Source organism: Phasianus colchicus, chromosome 16, assembly GCF_987193195.1.
Source record: "Phasianus colchicus chromosome 16, bPhaCol1.hap1.1, whole genome shotgun sequence".
Classification (NCBI taxonomy): domain Eukaryota; kingdom Metazoa; phylum Chordata; class Aves; order Galliformes; family Phasianidae; genus Phasianus; species Phasianus colchicus.
In genome coordinates, this window is record NC_143451.1 from 12,058,820 (window position 1) to 12,067,736 (window position 8,917).

Below are 8,917 nucleotides of genomic sequence, written 5' to 3' on the forward strand. Positions count from 1 at the left end.
GTATTGATCCAGCAAGGTGGTGACTTAATTTGAGGGCTGTAATGAGGCAGTGATTTAACCTCATTACGCAAAGGTAAGGGGCCCTGTGCCGGGGGGAGCTTGGTGCTGCTGCTGCCCAATTCCTCATGCAGGAAGGTGCCTCCAAGGGCATGGCAGTCCTAGGAAAGGTCTGGGGCTGTTGTGTCAGCACCACGTCGCAGCCACAGCTGGAGCATGCAGGCTCTTCATCATGCTCAGAGATGGAGCAGAGAGGAGCTCAGATCCAGCATCAGACTTACGCTTCAGTGCTTTCTTCCAGCTCCTGGCTTCTTCATCCCCACCTGCTTCTAGGAAGCCACTTAGCGTTGAGTTAATGCATGGTCTAAAAACAGCACGTCCTGCCTTCACGAGAGGGCAGAAAACCCAGGGGACAGTGCCCATTAGGCAGACTGGAAGTCTCCACTGACTCCTCAGCATCCCTCATCCAACCCTTTAACTCGATTTCCCCACTAATGCACCACGCTAACAGGATCACCCCCAGCCCAGATGGATTTGCCTCCCTTCCTTCAGGCCACACAGCTTTGATCCATGGACATCTCCTTTGGGCCCCCAGGGCTCTCGGGATGTGGTAGAGCAGAATGGACTCTCCCTAGGAGCAGAGCCCTAGCCAGGTTCCAAAGCAGCAGGAAGGGAGATGAGGGCAGCTGGGTGCTCCTTACTTGTGAGCAGCCGGAGAGCTGCCCTGTGGGCTGGGGACATATCCTTGATGGCCTGAAGTTGCTCACATTTTCAATGCTTGCACCAATGGCTCAGTACTACAGACCATCAGGGTGATGACTTTCATTCTGCTGCTGATGACAATGATTTTCCATCCATCCTGCCCATGAGATTACAGTGTCCTTCTATCCCTCTACACTACGCTGAGCCCAGAGCTCTGATCAGGCACCATCACCACCCCCTGCCCCTCCAGAAGCATGTTTTCTCCTCAGCTGGAGGCAGGTGCAGCCTCCTGATAACTTTTCTGTCCACAAAGGAAATGAGGCATGAGAACAACTCTGGGGAGTAGCCCTGCTCCCACTGCTCTGAACTGAGACCTGCAGATAGTTCTCTGCTCTCTGCCTGGGAAAGCAAGACACCATGAACAGAAAACAGACACGCATACCTCCCCAGTGCAAGTAGAAAGCATTCCCTTCTCCTCAGCGCTGATAAATGCAGACACAGGCAGTAGGTACAATTGTCCCAGCTACCAGAGCAGTCCTGGCCAGCTGAAAAGGGCCTTAGCACATGCATGGTGAATTATTGCTCTTGCCAGCTGTGGCATGTGCAGATGCTTTTGAGACATCACTGAGTTATGCCATGCTATGAGATCCTGGTATAATCAAACCCAGCATTCTATGCAGGTGTTGCCTCTCAGGGCTGGAAACAACATCGCTTCCAATCCCTATGATTCTGTGATCCCAATGTTTGTACACTTGCACAGGAGTGTATTTCTGGCTCTCCTGCTCCAGGAGATGTGGGTGGTGAATGGTTCCCCAAAGGAGAAACGCAGATTGTGCAGCCACATGTGAAGAAAAAGCACACAGAAAAAAGTACTCCTCGAAACTGGGAAAGAATCACAGAGTAAAGTGGAGGAGAGAAAAACATTCTGCCTTCAGCCACACAGGAAGGCATCACCTACAGCAGACCCAGAATACCTGAGCAACTTTTCCCATGTATGCCTCATAGAACAGTTGGGTTGGAAGGGACCTCAAAGGTCATCCATTATCAACCATGGGGTGGGTGGGTGTCCCCCAAGAGCTCAAGCTGCTCAATGCCCACCCAGCCTGGCCTCAGGCACCCACCACCGGGACACAGATGAGGTCAGTGGCCCTTGTCTCCAAGGAGAGAATGGAGCCGCTGTGCCCTCCGCTGGGTAACCCCAAGCCCAGCCCACCCATCCCTGCACGCTGAAGCAGTCAGAGCTTCAGACACGTTCTCCCCACGCCGTCCCCTCACCGCCTCCCCGCGCAGCCTCGAGCGTCACAGCGTGCGGAGGAGAAGGGTGGGCTGGCACCGAACAGCTCTGCGTGGGCAGCTCTGCACGCCGCAGGACGGGTGAAGCTAACGGGGATGAAACCCCAGGATCTCTCCCACGGTGACTGGATGCTTTAATGCGGCGATAATTCGTTAGCCGCAGAGGAACGCCAAACGGAAAGCATGGGGGAAGCAGGGAGTAAGGGGAAAAGTGGTTGGAGAGCTGCCGTCCCCTGCCCTTTCCCACTCTTTGACATGCAAATTGCTTTTCCTTTTCAAGGAGCAGAGAAAAACCTCAACATGTTGCCAGGGATGGAGGGAGCTGGCTAAGCCAACCCCGAATTGTGTGCCCAAGTCCCCAGCAACCCCCATTTTAAACTCAGTCAGAGCTGGGATTTCTTTGCAGCAACAGGGATTGCAAATAGGTTGCTGGGAGAGACGGATGCCAAGGGAGAAAGGTTAAAGAGACATTGCACTCCGAGGGGAAAATGAAGGATCCAATTCAGCCCTCGCAGTCTCATTAGATCCTGAGCAAAGTGCATGCAAGCAGTTCTGCAAGGAGAGACCGAAGTCTTGAGAGGAGCGAGGGGAAGGATGACGGAACAAAAGACAGGAAAGCTGTGCAGGTTTCAGTCCCTGACATTCACCTGCCCTTCTCTTACTGCCTAAGCATTTTTCTTCACAATGCACCTTTGGGAAAGGTAGGAAATGGGGGTGGGATGTTTACTACTATCTGTTCTCTCAATAGATCCCATTAAATAAAAAGAATGGGAGCAACTAGAAATTCCCAAGGCGAGAAAAAAAATCCGTCATTAATCGGTGGGTCCCCGGGGGGCTGGAACAGAGATGTCGAGCTGAATTCAATTACAGAGCTGGTCAGAATCAGGCAGGAGATGTGGCTTCTTTCACTGTGTCAATTAACGAGGTGACTGGGAATGATGGACTCTCTGCCCCGTGAGTCAAAGCGTGCCTCCATCCGGCGCTGCCTGATGGCCCCGCTGTGAACAGATGGGCCACGGGCAGCACAGGGCTGCCAGAAGGCATCCGTACAGCTTGGGCACTCACTGACACCGAGCCTTGTGCCCTCTGCTGAGATTGCTGTGCTCGGCAGGAAGGTGGCATCGTTAGCGGTAATTAATTTGCAGCCCCCCCATCCTTTCCTTTTGTATTGCCTGAGCAGAACCACACACACCGCCTAGCTGCATCCCTGGGCTCTGGGCACGGCCTGCAGCTCGCTCCTGGGGTTTGAGTAAACCACTGCAGGAGCATCTGTTCAGCATCTGCCTTAGGGAACTGGGAATTAGCTGGCCACAGTTTCCTACACCCTGTGAAAGGATTCTGGGGACTCAAGGTGCAGCATCACATCCCACTGATCTTCTCAGGAGGTGGAAGCGCATGCAGCCCCATTTATACCAGCTTCTCTACTGAAAGCTGGAGGGGACAAGAGCAAAAAGAGGTGCCAAAGAACAGCATAACCAACCTTTCCCTTCCTGCCCCCAACCCTGGGTTGGAGTATTCCCATTTTCCATACTTTCATCATTTCCCTTGCAAGACCATCACACAGCCTTGCAGTCCTGACCAAGCCATGATCTCCTGCACCTTGATCCATCACTGCAGCCCACTTTTAGCCTAGAGAGAAGCAGCACTGAGAGAACATCATAAACCATCTGCAAACTGCAGCTCGAGCAATGCAAAAGCAAAGCACAGGGATATGTTCAGGAACAGGCAGAGAGGAGTCATATCATGATGCTTTCCAGTGCAAAGCAGTGGACGTGTGTCGGAGCAAACAAACAGGAGAAACCACAGAGAAAAGCTGCAAGGAAACTCCAGGCTCAGATGGGCAGGACCCAGAGCATGGCCTCGCAGCACTGCTGCTGAGCACAGGGCAGAGGTGTGTGCCTGGCTGCAGCCCCTGCTGCCGGTTCCTGCTGTGCAGGTGGCAGGACCGTGTCCTTTGCTGTAGGGCCAGAACACATCAAAGGAACCTCTGTAGCACTGCCACATCCTCCTCCTCCCTGGGAGAGCCCTCCAGCCCTCCCAGCACAGCCACCTGCTCTGATCAAAGCAGCAGGGCTGTGTTCCTCCCCACACCGTTATACACTTGAAAAGGATCGTTCTTTCTTCAGATTTCCCTTCAAGCACTGGAAACACTCTTTCTTCCAGTAGTTCCTGCTACTTTATTTTTCCTTTAGAAAACATTTATTTTATTGAACAGCCTCTGTTACGACACACGCAGCTGATCTCTTCTTTATTTCTCATCCCTCACACCTGACCTGGCCCCAGGATACTGCGCATCCCCCAACGGAAGCAAGAAAACCAAAGCTACAATGGTCAGGTTCCTCTCTGTCAGCACAGGTCTCCCAGCAATAAGGATGGAGCTGACCCTGAGCAATGCATTTGTTAGCCTGAAGCAGAAGCACTGCAAAGCCAGCTGAAAAAGAAGTGCTGTGAGGGCCAGTGTATATACCCATACATTTCCACATAGCTGGAGTCTCAATCTTTGCTGGTGATTGTAGTGGCAGTGCTAAGTCAGGGCCTGAAGCAGTGATTGAGCACCTGGTGGAAAGGCAGGGCCAACCCAGGGGAGCTCAGGTGTGTGCAATGCATCTGAGTGGCTCATTAAAGGTTTGGTAGTGGAGGTGAGAGTATCACTTGCTGGAGATCTCTGCCTTTCTGAGATATTCTAAAGGTAAGCACCTATTTTTTTTTTTTCTTTATTTCTGTATGTGTGGCTGTTGCATTTGAGCTTGTCCTCATTTGCTGTAGCTGAAGACTTTGCTGCCTTGCTGTTAGCATCCCATTACAGTGCTGAAGTGGTATGGCTATCACCTGGGGAAGGAGAGCCTCTGGAGATGGCCTAATTAGTGGTGAATTAATGGATGGCTGCTCATCAGTGGAAGGGGCTGAGCAGGGTGGTGTGTTGTTGGAAGAACTTCTGTGAGGCTTTAGGAGGGAGGAAGGAGCCAAGAATAAAGGTTCTGTGTAATGTCAGGCGAGGCCTGGAGTGGGAGGAATTTCTGTTTCTCATGTTCTTGGCTCACTTAAAAAGATTCCCAAAACTTCTGTAATGAATGGATGAGCAACTCTTCATTCCCTGTCCTGGAGCACGGGCACAGCAGTAACAGTCAGCACTACCCAGCAGTGTGTGGGGACAGGAGCTCTTCTACTTTGGCTCCAAGCACTGTCCCCAGCCCCACCTCTTAGGGAGAGCCTTCAGGCAAGGCTGAAGCTCTGGGACCACAACTTGAACTGTGACTCCATCACTGTTGGATTGGAAATAAGAGGTCTGGCTGTAATGCAAGGATTGGAAACACCATGCTCTTTCTACCTGGAAAGCTTTTTGTTTCACAGATTGATTTTCTACTCCATAGAGCATCCTCATGCTTCAAGGCACTTCCAGCATATTTTCCTTTTTTTTTCTGTGCCTTCTCTAAAGCTCAGAGGGTATCAAAGTGTCCTGGAGCTGGAAGAATGGAGCCCCACCTGAGATGCTAAGAAATTCTCCTGCCCCTCTCAATAGGCTCAGAGAGGTTCCAGAGCTGAGCAGCGCCACGTGTTGGAGCTGTCAGTGGGAATAAAGGAGGGGAGAAAGGCACAGGCACGTGCTGTACCCGCTGGCTCTGACTAAACCCTCAGGCTTTGTTTGCTTGGTCTCTCCAGCCCTCATAAAAGTCAAATGAGCTTTGTGCAGAAGCTGGAGGAAACAGAGAGAGCTGGGATGAGCAAGGCAGAGTTGGCCATCATCTCCTGCCTGCATCCATCTATTGGCCCAGGGGAGCCCTCACAGTCCTCTTACAGGAATTGGCTTGGGGCTTCTGCAATTTTACCCCTCTATGGCCATAAAAAGGCAGCCAGAATGGATTGGTTCTGAAGAGAGGTGAAGCTGAGCGGAGTCTGATAGCCTCATCATTTCCTTCAGCCCCTGCTCCCCCACCTTGCACCAGGATGCTAAGCACAATCAAAGGATGCTGAGATGAGGAGTGATGGGGCAGTAGCACAGATCCCCAGAACTGTTCCTCCACTCTGGGAACTGCAGCAGGAGCAGAAATTTCCCCCATCAGAAGGAAAGGAAAGAGAGGGATGTGTTTAGCTGTGAGGTGTAAAGGAAACCCTATGTTACAAAATCCTATTTTACAAGGCCTAGCTTGTCCTGCTTGCCCCAGGATTGCCACACATGCAGTGCCTGGTGGGTACCAACAGAGAGGTTGCTGCCCCATTTGGTATTTGGATGCTGGAAGACAGCTCCCAGGTAATATGTGGGGCCTTTTTATTTGAAAATGGCTTCATTTATTATTATCTTTCCTCCCACTCCAAGAGGCAAAGAGACAGGGAGAGCATCATTTGACAAGCTGAAAACCTTTCTGGGGGGAAAAAAAATGAATAAGGGGGGAGAACTAAAAGTACAAGACACTGTGTGAGGAAGGAAGAACAAAGTCAAAAGGCTGAGAGCTGAGTCAGTGTGGTGCAGGGTTTGTGGGGGATACTCTTTTGGAAATCAGTAATCCAAAGGGCTCCGTGCATGAAGTTATTGACTGGCTGCATTATCATAGAATGGCCTGGATTGAAAAAGACCACAATGATCATCTAGTTTTGACCCCCCTGCTATGTGCAGAGTTGCCAACCACCAGACCAGGCTGCCCAGAGCCACATCCAGCCTGGCCTTAAATGCCTCCAGGGATGGGACATCCATTATACTCACTTATCTCCCATTAGGCAACAGGCTTTTGTTTGAACCCAAACAACCTGGAAAGAGAGTAACTCTACCCTGCTCTTATGGAAAGGTTTCCATCTCCAGAGAACCCAAAGTGCTCCATCAGCCCCTGGGCTTGGGGCAGTGGTACAGGTGATTGGGAGAGGGTGGAGGAGAACCATTCTACTGCATAAAGCCATAGGATGTCTATTACGTGAACAGAGCAGGAAGGGTTTGCCTTCCAAGGACGGAATATACTTAGCCTATCCCAGAATAAGCAGCAATTCCATTTCCACTAAACTTCTCCCAGTTCGGCTTGAAATAAATCTTCTCTCCACTTGTCCACATCCTGGCTCAGAGAGGTGCATGAGAACCAAAGGCTCTCCTGGTCAGAAGGGCTGAGTGTGTCTGGGTCTCAGCAGAGCCCCAGGAAATTCTCTCTGATAGAGCTGACTTGCAAAGTTTTTGTTCCTTTCTGCCCCCTCTTTAGTTTCCCACCCCCTCAGCTGTGCTGATGCAATTGCTTGTGGATCTGTGGGGAAATCAGATTACACAAATGATCTTATTTAATATATATACATTTTTAATACTTGCATCACTTCAGCAGAACAGGTTCCTCACAGCTCTCAGTCCCAGAGCCGCACCAAATTTGGAGATGAGATGGGAATAAACTCCCAGGGGTGAGAAGGAAAGGGGAGAGAGCATCACCACCACCTCCTGCTGCCCCAGGGCTCTGCTATGGGGCCACCCATGCTGCATTACCCCAGTGATTCTGCAAGCCAGGCCAGCTCCATCCAGATGTTCCTGCAGCTGGTGTAGGGGACCCACACACTCCCTAGCTGTAGAGTTGCTTTTCTTTGTGTTCCAGGCCTCTGTCTTGTGCTATTTGACTTCCAGCACAGCAAAGCCATTTCGTGATGGATCCACTGAAACTGCTGCTTCTTGCAGAGCTGAAGAATGGGACTGCTCTGAAGCACAAGGTAACTGCAGCTCCCTCCAGGGGAAATCGAGTCAATAGAAAGTATAGGGCTTCTAACTCAGCCCAGACTGGGAGCTGGGCTCATTGTGTTGGAAATAGCTGTGTCTCAACTCCAACTGCTTAAACAGTGATCTGCTGAACTTGCCTGCATATCTCCTGTGTCCTGTAAACAGTGCATGTGAGAGGCACCTTTTTTTATGGGCCTGACACAGGGTATGACTTAACCAGCTGTGACAGGGGTGATCCTATTTATAGAAGGAACTCATCCTCTCATTCAATGTGATGTTTGGGAAAAAGTTTCAAAAATGAAACAGAAATGACCCCTGAGTTCCTACATCCAGTAATGGAAACTTTGGCTGCTGACCTGGCCAGGATGGGCAGCATTCTGTTGTTTCCTCAATGTCACCCAGAATCTCACATCACAGATCAGCTTCCCCCATTGGAATCTCCTTCTCTGCTTGGCGCTCCTGGAGCATCTCAAGTCTGCATCCCCTGCCCTGAAAAGTTCAGTCCAGGCTTTAGAATTACAGAATCCTTTAGGTTGGATGAGACCTCTCAGACCACCAAGTCCAACCTCAACCTGTCCCACCATGGCAACAGTGCCACATCTCCACGTTTCTTGAACACTTTCAGGGACGGTGACCCCACCACCTCCCTGGGCAGCCTGTGCTGATAAAAACTTTGGCAGAGGTCTGCAAATTAGTTTGTTGTTGTAATTTTCTCAATGTTTTTTTTTTTTTTTTTCTACCACCTTGAGGTTGGCCAGCCACTGGGCCACCATTTGGTCATCACCCTTCCAAAGATCTGTAGTCAACCCCTGCCAGAAGCCACCCAAGGTGTGTTGCTCTGTGCTGAGCCATGCTGGCAGGCAGCATGTGTGCCATGCATCTCCAGCTCCAGGTGGCTATGATGATTCAGAGCCAGTCGCCTTTTTCCCTGCGGTGCAATTGTACCAGGCCCTGACAGCATCAGCTGGCTTTTATCACCGCTCCCCATCAGAGCTGTCAGTCCTGAAGACAATGGAAGGTGCGTGGAGGGGGAGGAATCGAGCATCTCTGTGCTCTGCTGGCTTCCCAGAATGATGCCAAAGTGGCAAGCGAAGAGTTTTGATGAGCAGCCTGCTGCTGCAGGATTAGTGAGGACGTCAGTGAGTGTGGCAGCACTGGAATTAGAAAGCAGGAGTTGCTGAGCTTCTCTGCTCCTGTTTCATGGGGAAGGGTTGAGGGTGGTGAGCACTCTGCAGAATAGGTGGGTGC

General features: G+C 51.0%; 1 long non-coding RNA gene across 1 annotated transcript; it reads left to right on the forward strand.

Annotated features, from left to right (window-relative positions):
* The first annotated feature begins 4,629 nt into the window (after positions 1 to 4,629).
* LOC116237426 (uncharacterized) lies at positions 4,630 to 8,917 on the forward strand. The gene is made up of 3 exons (XR_004168726.2): positions 4,630 to 4,681; positions 7,551 to 7,662; positions 8,419 to 8,917. It is a non-coding gene; the product is annotated as an uncharacterized LOC116237426 (long non-coding RNA).